Source organism: Camelus bactrianus, chromosome 14 (assembly GCF_048773025.1).
Source record: "Camelus bactrianus isolate YW-2024 breed Bactrian camel chromosome 14, ASM4877302v1, whole genome shotgun sequence".
Taxonomy (NCBI): Eukaryota; Metazoa; Chordata; class Mammalia; order Artiodactyla; family Camelidae; genus Camelus; species Camelus bactrianus.
Window position 1 is genome coordinate 66,519,417 of NC_133552.1, and position 17,965 is coordinate 66,537,381.

Here is a 17,965-nt window from a genome sequence, read left to right on the forward strand (position 1 = left end):
ATTTTTCAGATTCCACATATAAGCGATAACATACAGTATTTGTCTTTCTCTTGACTTATTTCACAAAGCCTCATGGCCTCCAGGCCCGTCCACGTGCCTTCGCAGTTTCTAAGGCAACATGGGAGCAAAGAGAGTAATTACCGTGAGCGTAACAACTAAGGCAGCCGCGTTCGTGCCAGACGCTCTGAGTGACAGACGAGCAGAGGACCCTGATTGCCAGAGCTACGGTCTAGCTTCCTGCGGGCAGGCGGGTCCCATGCGTGGCTGATTCAACACCGAGTGCCCAAGGGCTGGCATCTGGTAGGTGCTCAATGAATAATGTGTTCTTTGGAAAAAACATGGAAGGACAAATGGCAGCTGAGACACACACATAAATTTAAGTCAAATTAAGTGCCACAAACTAATTTGCAGATCAGAGGCATGGAGGGAATTCTGAAGACAGGATGACCCGGAGTGGGGACAGGGGTGTGCTGAGAGCGGAGTGGCCCATCCCCAGCACCACGGCGCTTCCAGACAGCATGGAGCGGTGCGGATGGAGTTTTGGACCCGTTCTCTCTGGATTTATGAGTGTCACCGGTTTTCTGCCATCCCTAGTTAAAATGCAAGGCCATGTACCACCTCCAGAAGCTCTAACACCAGAAGCACCACTGCTTTCAAGCACTTACTCTTTGCTAAGCACTGATCAAAGCACCTTCCACCACACGGTCTTGTTCTGTCACCGCAAACGAACGTAACACACAAAACAGATGAAGACGCGCTGTGCCAAACCCAAGTTGCGACAGGAAAAGCCCCTTTCCCTGCACACTTCCCAGTTCTCACTGCATCACATTACAGCATAAATCTGGTTTGGGGAAATGCATCTCTTCCTAAATTGAGCTCTTCAGAGATAAGCCATGAAGTTGAGGCAAATCAAGAGAAAGAAAGTCAATGCACACACAGGCTTGAGAGCATCATAAGGGTGGCCATCTGGTACGCCTGCGGTGCCCTAGGAGGCCAGGAACCACAGGGTGAGGGAGAGACTGACCACACATGGGCTTGTGTTTTAAATGTGGTATTACAGATGGACTCTAGACAATTTATGAGAATCGTAGAATGTATGTGAAAAGAAAACGGGATGAATTTCTTAGCAATATCATTTTTGAATGGAAAACAGTATGTCCGAGAGGTTAAAATCAAATCAGTGACCACGAAGTTCAATTTCTGAAGCCAGGTCACTTTTACATGGATTCTGTTACCTCACGATTGCTCACAGATCTTTACAAGTCAGACCACACAGCACATCTATGCCTTGCAAGTTCGGTAACAGTCAATAATGTATGTGTCCTATTGTTGACTTCGGAATTTATTTATTTTTTTTAAGAATAATTATGGTGGTGACAACTAGCTAATTTTAAATGACTACCCTGACTCTGCACAGTGAATATCAAATGCAGATTTCTTTTTTGGGTGATGAGACAACGTCCACTTTGCAGCCAAAGACACACAGAGGAAAATCCCCATGTTTGTAATTCACACCACAGAGGGAAGGCTGTGTTTGTTAAACTATATCCAAAAAGAAAGTGGTTAGAGCTCTTATTTACTAACATCTGCTGGTTTTTATTTCAAAACAGAACACAAAGAAGACTCACAGTGTCTCCTGTTCTGTGTAGGAGAGAGGACTCAGAGGGCCAGATCCCCTCCGGGCCAGGGACTCAGAGTCAGAGTCAGTCACCCCTCTGCCCTCCGGCAGGGGGGGAGCCACACCCTCCTCCCCGTCAGGAGAGCTCGGGGTCAGGACTGCTTCCTGGGCATTGGCGCTGTGGCTTACATCTCTCACGGGAGGGCTTCCTCGGGGTGCCCACAGGAGCCGCGTGTGCTGGGCAGAAAGAGGCAACTCCCATGGTTTTTCCCAATGAATCATCCCCAAGCAAGACAATAAGATGTGGTGACGCTGGGTCAGATACAGAGACAATATAATGTGGAGTGAAATGGAACCTCTGAGTAGGGCTTCCAAAGGTTCCCTGCCTGAAATGAAAGGATACTAGAACTTGTTTTTTATATTCTGATTACCTATCAAACTTAACCCAAATTCTTAAAAGTTATTCACCAGACCGGACTCTGACACTTCCATGGGGAGTACTTCAAGTCACTCTAACAACCGAAATTAAGCATTAATATGTGATAATCTAAATTAGATCTCTAATACTCTCAATTAGATAGTTCAACTTCATACTCATTACTGGAGAAGATTTTAAAATAATGCAGCCATGGTGGGAGGGGATAGCTCAGTGGTAGAGCACATGCTTAGCATGCACAAGGTCAGGGGCTCAATCCCCAGCACCTTCATTAAAAAAGTGATAATGAGTGAATAAAAAAATAAGCCTAATTACCTCTCCTCCCCACCCCCCCCACCAAATAACACAGCCATCATGTGAAACAATATTCTTCAGAGTTTTAATCCACACTAGGAACCCATGTTTGTTAAAAAACTAGCAGAATGCATTTAAAGCATGAACCTGCCACTCAAGAGTTCAGGGGCATGACACACAGTGTTCTCTGACAGACCAGAACATCACACATTGTGATCTCAAGTCTGGACCCCTCTGGTGGCCAGGACTGCCTTCCCAGGTCTCACAGGTCAGTCCGCGGGAGGCAATGGCTGTTGGCTGACTTGTGAGCCTGGCCCGATTGAGCAGCGAGGTCCCCGGGAAGCCAGGAGCTGAGATGCTCAGGGCAGGCTGTGTAGTGACACCAGAGTTGCACCCCCAACCCCCTAAAGATGCCCCAGTTTCCCTGCTTCTCTTCTCTGCTCCTCCCACTCCTGGACAAAACACATGCCCCTCAGGACAAACATGCACTCACTTCTCACACTTTGCTTCAAGGTTGCCAGAAATACGTAGGTTAACCTGGAAAAACAGCCAAATCACTATGGCCTCTCGATGCTGCTACAGTCTGTGAAAGCAGACAGGAAATAGAAGCCCCAGGTCCCCCCAGAGGTAAATGGTGGACGAGCACGCCAAACTACCATCCAGACCAGGGCAAATCTTGCATGTTGTAGCTGAATGCAAGAATATCAAGCTGACACCGAATGAAAGAGACCAGAATAAAAGGAGATAGGCAGGAGTGACCAGTTTCTGGGTCCAAATACCTGGATCATGCAAACCCCCTCCAGACAGATGTGACCACAGTGCTTCTCACTGAAAAAGTGTCAGCTCAGATCCAGAGCTGTGTCTGTGTACAGTTATGCACATACAAGTTAAGTATCTATTTAAATAGCTAGTATTTCCTACATACTTAGGGCAGGTGTCATCCACCTGAGAAATGGGACCGTGTTACTCATGTAACAGGACTGATGCAAACTCTGTCGACGCACAAACTGGGGGGACAGAGACCTACAGATGATCTCCCTCTATTTTTGGAGCAAACTGCCAAGCAAAAGATTCCATGTTTGAATGAGCAGACTTGACTTTTCCATGGAAAACTGATTTTATTTTTCCTTTCATTTCAATATTACATCAGGAGTGTATATGGTAACTGTAAGTAAATGGCTACTTTCAGTTGAAGACATCCACACCCACACAGTGTGCGGGGTGTCACTCTGCTTGTTTTGCCGACGTTACAGAGAACATACACACAGATGGTCCAACGTGGGGCCTTTCCTGAGACTGCTCTGGGCTACTGGATGGTGGACTTGGGGTGATTTTTAGCTTTCTGTGTTTTTCAGCATTTTCTGCAATAAACATAAAATGCTTCTGTGATCAGACTGGAAAATTACGTTTCAAGGGGCGGTTTCAGAGACAAACTGTGTCATATTCTTGAGCCACTGTTCCTGACTCTGATTTAAAACAATATACTTAAGGCCTGTAGACTTTTAAACTTCTTGGTGATGCATTTCCTTAGAACGCCAACTAAGTAAAATCATTATTCTCTGAATTGTGGCTTATTTAACACATCAATTCTCGAGTCCACAAAAGCTGTAATAAAGTACCACAAGTTTATTCAAATAAATGAAAAATATGGGATACAGTTTATGCTTAATCACTAAACTGCACAGATCTGGGAGCTGGTTAACATTCCAGGGACTCTGAATCCCAGCTCTGGGAACGAGTTTTCCCTAGCAGTTTGCACCCCAAAAATCGCACCATAGGGTAGGTTTGCTGGTTAGCCAGGGTTCTGAAGTCCACTTTGAGTTTAGCATGTTTTGGGGAATGTGCACTTTTCCCATAAAATGCTTTTATTTTTAATTAAATGTCAAAGGCTGAAGGAAGAAGAACAGTTTGTAAGTAGGTTCAGCTGAAATTCTGAGTGAGGACAAGCCGGCTGCAGCTTTGCTGTAAGTGGCTCATCTCCCCAGGCCCCTCCCGACAAAGATGCTCACTGCAAGTGATGCGTCCCAACCCCTGACCTGTAACCTCCCCACGCACTCGGGGCCTTCCAGATCTATGTGGAGCAAAAACAGCTTTTACACCGAAGCCCAGGATTCCTTTCCGAAATGCTCTGTGCACTTGGGAATATGAATCCCCCAGAAAAATGACTTGAATTCGTGAGTGTGTGAATTTGCTGGCCCGTTCCATAAACAGGCAGGAGGGTCAGCCTGGCCTTACTTCTGTCTAACGCTGGGCTGCTGCTGTGGCTTAACGAGATCATCTCCACGAGCCCCCACCGAAGACTCTGTGATCACGAATCAAAGCGGGGCCCAGGGAAGACTCAGGCAATATCTACCATGAGAAAGACTTGGGGGAAAATTTTCCCTATTTTGTGGATAGCACTTTACTGCCCCCTTTTGCACTTTAACATGAGAACAAGTTTCTGCACAAACTTCCTCTGAAACCAGAGAGAGAGTGGGGTGCAGCTATAGGGTGTCAGGCTTACATGGAAGTAGGTTACCAGATACCACGCTTGGACTAACAAATAATTACTTTAAAACTTCAAGCCAGGACATCGCTATCGTCTCGGTGGCTTTAAACCTCCAAGAAATAAGGTAGTAATTGGAGGCTTTAATTGACATTTTCTGCTTTGATGCTGGCGTGTAAGGGCGCTGGAACGGCTGCCCGTTTTCGCAGGGGCCCTTTCTTTCACACTTTCCTAAAGCAAAGATCATCTGCAACATGAAACTGATTTACTCAAAGCAAAGAAAAGAGGCCTAAAAAGTAGGCTGTACAATATGGGGCCATGAAAGTGTTCTCAATCTGAGAGCTAAGGCAGGGGGCGGGGTGCACTTCAAACTTCGCAGCCAGGACAAGCGAGATCTTTTCCAGGAGAGGAAAGATGAGCCGCACACGAATTCAAAAGCAGCCTGAGCCTCTAGGCGCACTGAATCCAGTTTAGCAACTCTTCCAGCGGAGGCGGCCTCTGCAGACACTTCAAAAAAGTGTAAGCTGCCGTCTAAAGGCACGTTTTCCCTACAGGATCCCCACCTGCAGTGGCAGAGCTCAGGTGCCCCATTCTCAGCCCACCAACCTCACCCTGCTGCTGTGTAATGTACACTTTTTACTTAAACTGAATCCATTTCCCTCTGTCATCCTACAATTACTGTACAAGTCAGAATCATATTAAATTTCACAGCCTACCAGGCTGCACAACTGAACGAAAGCTGACTCCTTTTGATGTTAATCTTGTTTTTTATTTGTGAGGTAATGCCCAGAACGCTGGTGGCTAGAGTAAATTGTACTTCTGAATGCTCAAAGGTAAGATTCTCGTGGTTTAAATTTTCTTTCAGGCAAAGAACACAAGTATTTACTTAATTTTTATCCATCCCATAACTTTCACCGTTTACAAAACCCTCCAGTTCGCAGAAGGACAGCCTATGATGAGCTGAGGCTGAAAAAGGTATCTTCCCCTCGAAAGTCAGCCTTTAAGTGTGTGACGCACAGGTATCATTTTATTTTTGCATGTTCAGGAGACGAGCTCATCTCTGGCACGGAATTAACACAAATCAACCACCAACCTCACAACAAAAACACAGAGGTCTTTATTTATGGAACTGATCTAAACACCACCCCCCACCAAAAAGTTTCGAAAAACAAACAAAAAAATCATGCCATGAATTCTGTAGCTAGCTGAGGCAAAAGTGGGAGGTGGGGGACTGGAAAAGGAAGGCTGGGAGGCTGTGATGTGCGGTGAGTGGGAAATGGCTGGGAGGTGAATCACCAGGGACAACCTCTGTCCTGCCACCCGACCACGCTGGCTCCGCTCTGGAAGCAGGGATTTCATACCCTTCAGAGGCAAGAGACGGTGTCAGCCTCTTTCCTAACTGTTTGCACCTGCATGGTCTTGTTCCCAACCACGCTCTTTGCCAGTATCTACAAAGGACGGTGGAACTCTCATTATGAAAAGTGGCTTTCCTACAGGAGACTCGAAGGGCATCTCTAGCGGGTTCTCTGCTGTTTCAGACATCAGCGTGGACATCCATGTGCTCACCTCCCCAAGTGGGGCCATCACTGGGAGGAAAAGCACATAGACATCAGACAGAAACGGGCTGGCATTTTCAGAACCGGAAGAAATGGAATGAAGATCTTAGCACAGCATTGCCAGCTGGAGCTTGGGTGCACCTCTCCCATCCACCCTCCTCATCCCTTTCATTGCCGTCCGTATTTTTTTTTTTAAACTTCAAAGAATTTTGCCTCTTGAGAGAGACAACTCCCCCATGATTTATGGGTGAATGAAACCAGTCCCCTGTGGTGGGGAAAACAGCACTGAGAGGAAGTGAATATATCCAGGGGATGTGACCCTGCTCTCCAGGCTGGGACCCCGGGCCCCCCACCCCAGTGCCTTGCTCATAGGCGTCTGTCATCACAGAAGGAGCATGTCCACAAGTAAGGTTCAAAAAGAGAAGAGAGTCTCCTTGCCAGGCAAGCATCATGTCTGCCAGCACAACTGACAAGGCTGTGTGCAGTCACTTCACAGCCACCTGTGTGGCCACCTTCTGGGCCTTGCTTGGTCTTGGCTCCACAGAGGTCAGGGCCCGCTGTGGATGGGTGACGTGAGACATTCCCCCTCTCCCGCTGGGCCACAGCCCAGGGGACAGGGGAAGAAGAGAGAGGAGAAACGAAGCCACACAACCCCCAGGAAGCCATCCCAACAGCCAGGTCTGTGCCGTGAACACTGAAAAGGAGGAGAGCTGGATGGGGGGACTGCCCTCTACCCAGACCACCCCCAGACTGTGTCAGATCGCCCCCAAAGTGTGAGAGGCACGCCGTTGTAACTCTGCGGACAACATCTTTCCTGCTCGGTCACCACAAGCAGCCTGGATTAGCTTGAGCCAAAAACAGACACACAAAATCACACACCCTCAGTTACTGGCAAAGGCGGCTACTAGGCTAAAAGAGGGGAGCTGGACAGGAGAGAAGAGGGTGTCCTGAGCCCGGAGCTCAGAAAGGAGTAAGGATCTGGCCCTGCAGCTCAGTGGGCCCCGAGCCCCAGGGACGTGCAACCAGAGGCTCACCCGGGAGTCAGAGCACCCCAGGCCCACCGGCACTCCCCACCCGGCTTCCTGAAACAAACTGCTCCGAACTCGCGGAACATCAAAAGCCAGATGGGCTCGACTGAATGAATCCACAGGCAAGAGGCCAGAAGCCCAGTTTGCTGCCGAAACAGGCCTGGACTTGATTTGAGTCTTCTCAGCTCTGACAAGCTGGAGGCTGGCACAGGTCCCAAAATCCAAAATAAAATGGCATTTAATTGTGACGAGGCTCTAAAAGAGATGTCACACTACCTCCTTCGCCTGACGCGCGCTCAGCATCGGACCAAACGTAACTCCTCAAAAACCTGACCTTTCTTCTCCCAGCAAAGAAACGAATCAAATGTTTAAATTTTTAAAAGGCAAATGTTAATAGTCAATGGAATAATACTCAGTAAAGGCATTAATATTGTACACTTTCATAACTGCCTAGTTTCCTTTGTAAAGAACCTTGTTATCAAAGATTCAAAAGCTCCACTTAGAATTGCAGGCCTGTCACGGGAAAGACCATAAATCACAACAGAACAGGGGAGAGTTAGGCCCAGAACTTTCTTTTCAGCTGCCTCGAATGTACTGCTTGGAGCAAACGCCTGCTTACCTTAGTCACGTGATTTCTAGCCACTCCAGGTAACAGCCTAAGAAAAAGAGGCGGAAAACGAAGAGGAGGCATCCTGAACAGAATACTCAGGTTCAAATGCAGGCTGCACCACTTCTCAGCCACGTGACTTTGGGCAAGTTAATTAACCTGTCTGTGCCTTGGTTTCCCCCTCGGTACCATGGGGAAGCATGAGAGCACCTCTCTCAGGCAGTTATTGTGAAGGTTGATGAGTCAGTATTTGTGTAGCAGTTACAGCAGCGACTGGCCGCAGTAAGTGCCACGTGCAGCAGTTGTTAAATAAAGCAAACTGTCCCTCAGGTGAGCAGGCTTCTAAGTAGCCTGTAACATTAATGCAAAAGTGCCACCTTGCTGTCCCTGCAGGTTGCCATTGTGTATTCATTCAACAAGCCCATCTCTTACTCTGCCCTGTACCTCGAGTGGGTTCAGCCCAGGGGAAGGTGAATGAATTCAGGGTTATAAACGTGACAACGAAGCATCAGGGGCAAGAAGCAGAAGAGGAGCACGTACCTGGATAGGGGAAGGGAAATGAAAAGGTGCCTCACGTAGCGAGAGTGAGGAGAAGTCTGGCAGCTAAACAAGGCACAACGTAACATCAAGGACTGTCAAAGGCACAAGTGCCATGTTATCACCTTTCTTAACGTTTTATTTTTCTTTATCCTGCATTTGTATGTAGAAGACAAACTGAACCAGAGCCAGGCACACGGTGGATACTCATTTAATGTTTATCAACAGCAGCTGACACTTACTGGTTCATCGTGCCAAGTACAGAGCTCAAGTCTCTGCCTGCTGACCACAGCCGTATCACCCTTTCACTTGGTCCTGGGAGACTACTGTCCCCACTTTAGGTTTGGGAGAATGGAGAGAAGTGAAGGATATGCTCGCAAAGTTACAGAGCTGAAAAATGACTAGCCAGGAGCGGACCCGCACAGCCAGATTCCCGAGCATGTACTCTTAACTGAACAGCACCTGCCCGGCTGTCTCTGCTAAGCTGAACTGCCTGGCCTTCCCATGATCAGCACAGACACTCTTAGAACCAGCAGACGGTGCTAACTCTCATAAGAACAAGGGGGCTGGAGTCACGGGGCTAGCTCTCCCCACGGGGTCTGTCTGTTTCACTTGTGGGGTCTGTCTTTGAGCTCTGCCCAGACGCATCAAACAGCGTAGGTTGTTACAGACGGCCGCTTCACAGGCGCTCGCTGCCCTCAGCTGAAATGTATTCCTTTGACTTGCTCAGTGTTTTTCCTCTCAGAGATCTCCCATGACCTGGCCTGTGGTCTCTCCTGACTCAGCTTCCCCTCCGCTGGGGAGGAACGCCATCCCTTCCCGCACACACGTCCCATGCACCACCGCACAGAACGCGTTGGCTTCCTGCAGGAACCCCTCCCTAATTGCTTTAGGGTTTAAGTCCCTTGAGGGCAGAGATTGCTCTTTGCACTCTCAGAGCCTCACATAACAGGCCTCACAGGCAGCAAACGCTTGTTGAACAGATCGATGAACTGTCTGCCGCCAATGATCAACAAAGCAGGAATGGAGGCTGCCAGCAGGGAGGTAAGGCCTTCTCCAGAGATTCAAGGCAGCCTTTAAGAGGATGATGACCTAATCTTGAGCTGTTTTCTAAAAAGAAAAAAAAGCAGATTTAGGGCAACAGTTCTCAAGGTGTGGTCTCAGCCCCCTCAGCTGAGAGCTTGTTAGAAATGTGAATTTCAAGGCCCACCCAGACCTTAGGAATCTGGAACTCTGGGGACGGGCCAGCAATCCTGTTTTAACAAGCCCTTCAGGTGATTCTGATGCCCTGAACTCCTAGAACCGCTGGGCTGGAGGTGTATCTCCAGTAGCAGGTGATCTGTTAACACAGCAGGGGCGGGCGGCCATAAACTGACATCTGGGTTCTGTCTCCTCTTTCAGCTAATACTTACTGGATGTCAATGCTAGCAGGCAGCGATTGATGGCATGAACGAATTCTGGTCCCTGTCTTTTAGGGATGGGCAGGGTGGCGAAGGGGATTAAGATGTGCCTATAAATCATGGCTGTGCCGCGAATAACGTCCTCCCTTTGCCCTGGGTATTTAACTGAAGTGCTGTGGGATTACAGAGAAAGGGGTTAAAGAAATTATGTTTGATCCACACCATGGGGAGAGCGAGCACTCGTTCAGGGGGAGTTGTGAACTTGAAGGACAGTCCGTTTTCCCACAGACAAAGAGGGATTCGGGGCTCAGCGAGCTTGTTTTTATCTAAAATGTACCCTCAAATAGAGTTCTGGTAGCCAAGTGAAAACGGACATTTTCTAACTTCTGCGGGTAGATCCATTCTGAGCTGGCCTGGAACGTCAATGGCCAGGCCCCACTCACTCATCAGGCAGTTACCATTCAGGACAAATGCTTTCAGGCCGCAGGGAGTCAGCTTAACGGGCGGGAAGAGCAAGAACTGAGATTCAGTAGCATTTCATCAGGGGGTGGCCCCACGCTGGGCCTCCTGGTCCTCAGCTGGGATGGGAGAGGCTGGCGAGATGCCGGAGGGTGGCATTTTGGACAGCGGCTCTGCAGGCCAGAGGTCCTGGTGTGCACAGGGGTGTGTGGGTAGCACTCCTCATTATTCGGGGGGGGGGTGCTATGGGAGTCATCAGGACCTGAAAAGCAGGGAGTCATGCCTCAGGGGCAACAGAGGCTTAACTAGCAAGTACTGGTAGAAGGATCCAAGGGCTGTAATTAAAACTGGGTGCAACCAAACTTAAACTGAGAAAATGAACTGGACTGTTGAACCGTTTCAGAAAGGAAACATGAAGACACTGAAGTTTTCAGAGCTGGGTTCATTCATCGCATTCTGAATGTCTGCCCACCACTGAGAAGTTAGAACCTTCACCTACCCATGTTCTGGAGGATGGAAATAGCAAACTATTAACACTTCACTGCTGCCAATTTTCCCTTCATATGTTGTTTGGAGAATTACAAAGGGCAGAAACAACTTGTTTTTCTTTAACGGCGCTTTCTCCTACTATGTTTTTTTATTTGAAATCAGCATGTATGCCCTCGCCAGCCACAAAAGACTGTGGACTAGAATTACATATTTGATATTTATCCATGAAAAGGAAAATAAAGAGCCTCTGCAGATTCTCTGCAGGAGCAAGAGAAATGGGGGCACATGGCACTCAGTGTGCGTGGAAAACATTTCATAACTGATCACCTACTCCTTTCCCTGGGTGGCCGGATCCAACCATCCTTATCTGAATACTGTGCACTCTTCTCTAAGGTAGGATGCAAAGCCGAAAGTGTGGGACGCCGGTCGGTAAACGAGTGGCAGGACTTTTCAGCATCACTTCTTTAATCACTTTAACCCTGTTCCTAATAGAAAGCTGGAGGCCAGGGCAATTCAGCGTCTCCTTTTGTTGTTTGCCTGCCATAAATATGCACCAGTCTGCATTTGAAAGGCTGAAGGAGGCCGCAAGCTTGCTGGACATTTATCATGCTCTGTTCCCTGTTAACAAGCAAATACTTTAGCTGAATGGGCCATTAGCAGTCATTGTCAAATGGAGAATGCAAGGTGCTTGGATGTGACCAGCTTGTGAATGGGGGGGGGGGGTCCCCTCTCTTTGATGAATCTGGACCAGTGCACTGGATCTTTTGATATGATTTTTGAATTAAATTAGGAAGGGAGGTCAGGGAGCAGGGCACTGGGTATGGCAGATCTCTGAGCGATCATTTTTGAACGTCCTTAAATGGTGAAAGCCACACAGTCATGACCAGAAAAACAGGCAACAAATGCAGTAAATAAATCTATAGCCCTGAAGAGTCAAGTCAGCGCTCTGAGAATTAGGAACAAAATCAACACAGTGGGTCTGAGAACGACTGTTTAGGATCCAGGGAGGGTCTGCAGACACAGACTGTCAGTCTAGGAAGGCCCCAGGTTGCTGTTAAGAGACCGGCACTGAATCCCCTTCATCCTCTCCAGAGAGACAGACACTTGGGGTGTTTGCAGCCTTCAGTGCTGTCAACATCTGAAGAGTTCAGACTGTCCTGCACAAATGCTGAGACTCTTCTATAGCGCCAGGTAGGAGGCAATACAGCAAATCTCTCCCTTCTGGCTTGACCCAGTGGGCGGATGCCACTCCGCATGTAGCCCAGTCCCTGCCTCAATGGCCCAACATGGAAAGTGCGGACGGTGGAAACAAAAGCCCAGCTCACCGACCAGGCTGGTTGGGACAGGGGGCAGTAAGATTCAAGAGCTTGGCGAGCCTCTTTTGTTTTGAACTTTAGAGCTGGGCAGCACTAACCCTTTGCAACCCTGTGGCTTCCATGAGGGGGGCCTACCCCCTTCAACTCGACTCAAGGTTACCAGTGAAATCTCATCTAGACAGAGCCCATCAGCTGCTCTGGGCACTTGGATCACTATTGATGTGAATGAACATGAAATTCCCCCCTTTATTTACTTTATTATGTATTTTCTTTTCCAGGGTGGGAGAGACAAAGGTCAGAGTGGAGCCCTCTGGCTGAGGGAGGGGGAACGATGCAAAATGTTTACCTCGGCTTCTCCCACGCGGCGTGAGATGGTGCTGAGGCTGAAAGGTGGCCGGAATCAAAAGGGCTGTGTTTTCTTTTCCGATAACTTGGGCCCTACCTATCCCCCTGCTCTCTGTTCCTTCCCAGCAGGTCCCCGCCTGGGGCCCACGGAGATGAAGACAAGCACCGCCAAGTGCAGCTAATCCTGCAGAAGGGCTGCTGCTGTCAGGCCAGGAGTTAAAAAGGAAAACCTTGCAGGCCTTCACCACTGCGGCGATCTGAAGTTTTAATCAGCCCCAATCTCCGTCTCTGCAAAAGGCCGTCAATGAAATCCACCTTTGCCGTATTATCCGCCACCAATGAGCAAGAACTGAGCATCTTTTCTTTGCGGCTTCAACCATCCTGGGGCCACAAGTGGGGCTTTCATACTTTCTAATCCGAGTTTCCAAGTCTGTGTGGTTCTCACATAATAGCCAACAGCCTGGAGCAAGGGCCTTCCTTTCTGCACCCTTTTCAGAGACGTGTCATTCCCAACTTCAAGCTAATCTATATGTTGCCATGGCGTCCCCCTTTATCTGCCTTTACATCTTATGAACTGCATGGATTTACCACATTATTTTTATCTGAAAGACAGAAAATGGTGGTTTTATTGCCATACAATCAGATTACGGCTGCTAGTTTCTCTATGCCTTTTTACCACACTTCAATCAAAAGAGATCAGTTTCTTTATACTCTGCCCTTGATTTACATTACATCTGTAAAGACCCAGCCTGGGTTGTAATCCTCTTACTAACTATGACCAGGGTTGATTTGCCTAAAAATAAAAGCAAATTGTGTCAGACCCTTTCACTTTGTTTTTGATTCGGAACGACAAAATGGATTACTAAAGAAATCTTCAGAGTTCACACGGCTAGTATAGTCCTGAATTTAAAATGAGAATTAAACAAGTCAAACAGGAGAGCCACGTCCACGGCCTACACTTTCCATCATGGGAGTAGGGCTGAACGGCTCATGTCTTTGTATTCTTTGGCTTTAGGGAGACAATGAAGCCACAGGAGTTTTTCCAAGCTGTTCGGAACACTGTTCCATACCCTACCCTTCCCTCTTTGCTTTTCTTATATTCCTCTCCCAGCCCCATTCTAAATCCTCCCCTCAAAAAAAAAAAAAAAAAAAAAAAAAAAAAAAAAAAAAGATGGAGGTGGGTGGGGGATGACTAGCAGCTTATAGTTCTATGGGTTCTGCATATTTTAATCAAAATATTTTAAACAGTTGAACACTCCTATTTAAGGCTCTACCCCATGCACAAAGGGTGCGTTCGTAAGCAAATCTATGTAGATGTACGATAAGTGACCTGAAAAACAAGCTGTGTGTGTCTGCGGCCAGGAGTACCATCTCCAGGAGGGTTCTTAGGGAGCCCTGCTTTTTTGTCTAATTGGCAATGGGAGGGTTTAAGGACAAAGTTTTCCTAAGATAGGAAAGAAATATCCTTCTTAAATTTTTTTTTCTTCCTGGATGGGGGTCTCCAGGCTGTGTTTCCTTCCCCCGCCACTCCCATTCCTGTGACGCGTCACTGCGGTCATGCTGGGATCTCAAATCGTTTCCCTTTAGGTGAATGCGCTGGGAAACGCTGCTGGAAGACAGGTGTCACCTCCACCTCCCGGGAGCTACCTGAAGCCTGTCAGTGGAGGGCCAGGCAGCGATGCCCCTCTGGAGGCGGTTACCCTGCTGACCCACCCACTGAAGGATTTCTCTGAGCAAACTGCCAGCTAAGAGGTTTTCCGATAATGAATCTAAATCTACCGATGACTCCAGGTGGAGGAACCACTCCCATGGGCAGTTTTCGGCTGGTCTGGGGACGGTGGCTAATTTACCTGCCCCCCTACTTTCGCCTGGCCGTCAGGAAAACTGAGGAACGCTGGAGTCATTTGCATTTCTTTGCATCGCAGGACAAGTGTCAACAGCTACGCTTTATGAAAGATTGAGGACCTAGAGCTTAACAAATCATCTCAACCTCCAGCTCCCGTTTCTGAGCCTTGGAGTTGTAATTGCTGAGGTTAAAAAGTGCAGTCCCTGGACACCAGATTCCCAAATAAATTCTCTCCTCGTCTGAACAGAAGGCTACCAGGCATGTTGTGAGATGTCGCTGCAGCTCCGTCTTTGTGCTCTCCCCGGCTCAGTTGTCCTGGGGAACAGCGACAGTCCATTACCTACAGTTTATCATCCTGACAAAATGTGAGGAATGTGGATGTGAAAGCACTCACAATTCCACCCCTGGTGCTTTGTGCTTTTTTCTCTCTATATTAAAACCGACAAGATTAACCCAAACGCAAACTGTGGAGCATAGTTCAAGGGGCTATTCAATCAGTGCTGAATGTGCATTTGTTTACCTACAAAAATAAGAATTTCAGACACAATGGAAGGCAGGCTGGCTGATATATGGTATTGAATGGACTGTTTAAACAGCACTATCCGTTGTAGTTTATTTTATCAATCTCTGACAGGTCCGTATTTATTCAGAGCCCAACTGTGGTGAAGCCCATGTATTATAGGTTATCTGGATAATATCCAGCCATTCTTTTGTATCAAGTCAATCAATATCAGGAATTCAGTATTATGTCCGGGAAAATGACATGGGAAAAGCAAAATGCTTCGTTAACTAACGAGTACGTGGTGCATAGGGAATAGCACTCCTAGACGTAAGAAATTAATGCTCCACTAAAATTTCCAACACAGGCGGTGTAAATCACTCTAGAATACCACACCAATACAGACTTGCTCACTCTAAAGTGAAATTAATATATATATATTTAAAAGAGCCAACTATTTTATTTTGGCAAAAACATCATGCTTGGAAAAAAAACTGTCCTACTGAAATGTTAATTAGAAATGAAAGCCAAGCTTTGCTTTTCGCTCCAGAGTTAAAAAAAAAAAAAGCTACACAACTTAAAGGGCTACAACTGACACAGCTCTTCCAGAACCTACAGATGCAGTCACTAACGTTTCAGCACACAGAACTTCTTCCCGCTGCTGCAAAGACTCTCGGGGATGGGAGCAGCAGACAGTGTGATTGAAGTAGTTATGGAGACAGTGAATTTACAGAGGATTTTCTGGACCCTGTATCCAAACAGCTGCTGCATGCTCCCCATGTTCACCACCTGCTAAAAAAGCTGACCTCCAAATGAAACAAATCTAATTACTGATGGCTGCTTCATTACAAATGAATTGTTCCACAATTCACACGAACTGATGTGAAACTTCAATGCATCTGATTACTTTCCTGCCACGTCACATTTACTGACCGAGAAACTTTTTCCTGGAAATAAATGCGCACCTCCCCCCAAATAAATCAACTCCTTGGCACCAGGGTTTTTTGTTCTCTTTTTTAAAAAAATTCATTCTCAAACTTAGAAAAGGCTCTTTCATATCATTCCTCCAGGACGAAATCTTTCTGATCTCTCAAGCTAGCATTCCGCTGCATACTTTACTAAGCAGACCTTTTTCAGGGACAAATTATCTCACCCTCTAGGCCAGCCATTATCATGAGAATTTTAAAAGAAATTCTACTCTTGAAAGACCGGGGCAGCCACGCCAACAGCAACATCATCAGTGCAGGGCGGCAGGCCTCTCCAAAAGCAGGCCTCCAGGAGGTCTCTAAATCTGTGGCCACAGCTCCGAAAAACAGCCTAATCCTCGTATCAGGATAGTGAGTAAGTATCAGTCATTCCCCCTCCCCCAACACACTGGGGGAAGAAGGAATTAATGTCTAAATCTTAGATTGAAATAATTACTGCTCTACCTTTTTTCCCCAAGTAGGTATTTGTGATCCTCCCGAATACACGCAGAGCGGGTAGTTAACGCGAAAATAACTTACACTGAGCTGAACGCTGAAAGTAATGGGAACTTCTTTAAACAAGATACAAATATAAAAATTCAATCCTTTTTGGGGGAGGGGGAACCAACCAGCCCCCAACGGCAGTCCATCAGTGAAAGTGCAAAGTAGAGCAGGCGGCCTCGTGGGGAGCGGGGCGCCGCGAGCATTGCGCATGTTAGAGTGACCTCTGTAGGCACAAAGCGAGCACTGGCTGGTCTCGGCCCAGCTCCCGGCCCGCCCGGCCTCGCCGACGCCCGCCCCGGCGCGCAGGTCCGAGCTCCGCGCTTTCCCGCACCCCTCGGTGTTTCACGATCCCGCATGACTATAAAGATGTTCCCGCCACTACTTTCTCAGCAAACACAGTATCTTACATCGAATTAAAAAGAAAAAAGAAGTCCATAGAAGATCGGGCTATGTGGAAGGAGGCTGCATTCGGCAACTTTTACCTACGAGCAGTGTTGGGACCTGCCATCCAGCATCCTACAAGAATTTCTGTTTAATCCGATTTACGGCTGTGACGTTTTTCGCCCTTTAATGGGGAGTTCGTGGTGAACATGTTGGTGAATTTGAAATTTACCACTTTTAAAAGAGTAGATATAATTCTTTAATTAAGACGTGATTTCTAAATCAATACGCCGCCCCTTTATTCCTAAATACATGACCAACTTGCTCAACTTCAATTAGGTCACTGATTTTGCTTCTGATCTCAAATGCTTACTCCCGAATGGCCAATGTCTTCATACTTCGCATCCCAAGTTTCCCAAGGTTAAAATTCCACGATTCTGTAAAATGTTGTCGGCTATGATTCGAAATACATCCCGAGAATGAGGTAATACGCAATACCGAATGCACAGATGACTAATTACGAGGCACAGCCACGTATATTTCTGGATGGTTGGCCTTTTCTAAATTCTAAACTACTCTGGTAGCTCACCCCGAAACTTAATCTCCACAAGGCCTGGCTTCCTCCCGGCTGCATTGTAGATAAAAGCAAGTCGTTTCCAAGGATCCCATTCCCGCCCAGGCTCCTCAAGCGCGAAGCCTTCAGGGACTGTATAGAATGGGCAGGGCCTTAATTAAGCTTTTGCAGAAAGCGTCCTTAAAATCAAGTCAACAATCGGGACCGCACAGAGTTCGGGGCCATTGGTTTAGAAACCAAGGGAGAGGTCTCTGCGCATAGGGTTCCTCGGGAGCAGCCTAAGGCCCGTCTCCCGGGCAGGGAGGGAAGGGCTCGCTGCTCAAGTTTTCCCCAGCAGGCGAGCTCCCTGCGCACCTTCGGCCAGGCGGCGCGGCGCCGAGGCGCGTGAGCTCCCGGAGGCCCAGGGACCACAGGCTCCCTTCTCCAGGGTGCGCCCCACTGCTCCCAGCCCGCCGACCCCGCCCGCCCGCGGGGCTCGGACAGCGCTCCGCCGCTCCTCGGTAGCGCAGCATCCCCGACTCTCCCGAGCCCGCCAGTCCCCGCGTGCTCGCCAGCCCTGTTTGTAGCCCTGTTCTCCGTCCTTGAAAATAAGTGAGAGTCAGGTATCGTCATCGGACACCTTCCCG

At 47.9% G+C, this 17,965-nt stretch overlaps 1 protein-coding gene across 1 annotated transcript in view; it reads right to left on the reverse strand.

Moving 5' to 3' along the window:
• EFNB2 (ephrin B2) overlaps nt 1-17,965 on the reverse strand; it is a 41,346-nt gene that overhangs the window by 22,339 nt on the left and 1,042 nt on the right. The gene's annotated exons all lie outside the window — the stretch shown is intronic.